Genomic DNA, 548 nt, shown 5'->3' with positions numbered 1-548 from the left:
TGTTGCGCAGTTAATCCAGCCTGCAGCATGCTGGTATATTTAAAAAAATTATTACAGTAGTTTGCCTCTCCTCAAGAAGAAGGAAGGTATCCATCCGTAGTCAGATGTGTTCCTCAATGTTGGCAAGGAGTTGGCCAGCCTCCGTAACGGATCTGTAGGTATGATGAATAGGTGCAGATCAGGCGTGTCTTGGCTTATGCATCTGAGGGCATTAAGATTGCCTTGGTCACAGTTCAGGACAAGGCTCTTTTCCTCTCTCACAGTTATGTAGTACAACCTTGCTAGATGCATCAATGAAGCAGGGGGATGCTGAATGGAAGGGACCTTGGTGAGTCTGTACTCTAACTTTCACTGAAGAGCACTAGATCACACCAGCCATGTTACTGTCTAGCTGGGTCTTAAAAACTCCAAGGCTAGAAGCTCTACAACCTTCTCAGGGTAGCTGGTTCCCATGTTTGTATATCTTTGTTACCAATACAGCATATTTTTGCTATTCATGCTGATATTCTTTGCTATTTCCCATTCTCTGCACACATTTACTTCAGTAG

At 43.8% G+C, this 548-nt stretch overlaps 1 protein-coding gene across 1 annotated transcript in view; it reads left to right on the top strand.

The window, feature by feature from the left end:
* TBC1D8B (TBC1 domain family member 8B) overlaps positions 1-548 on the top strand; it is a 32166-nt gene that overhangs the window by 18421 nt on the left and 13197 nt on the right. The gene's annotated exons all lie outside the window — the stretch shown is intronic.

The sequence above is a fragment of the Egretta garzetta genome, unplaced genomic scaffold, assembly GCF_000687185.1.
Source record: "Egretta garzetta isolate BGI_Z169 unplaced genomic scaffold, ASM68718v1 scaffold53, whole genome shotgun sequence".
Classification (NCBI taxonomy): Eukaryota; Metazoa; Chordata; class Aves; order Pelecaniformes; family Ardeidae; genus Egretta; species Egretta garzetta.
The sequence above is the reverse complement of the archived record's forward strand: the minus strand, read 5'-3'. Positions and strand labels throughout refer to the sequence as shown.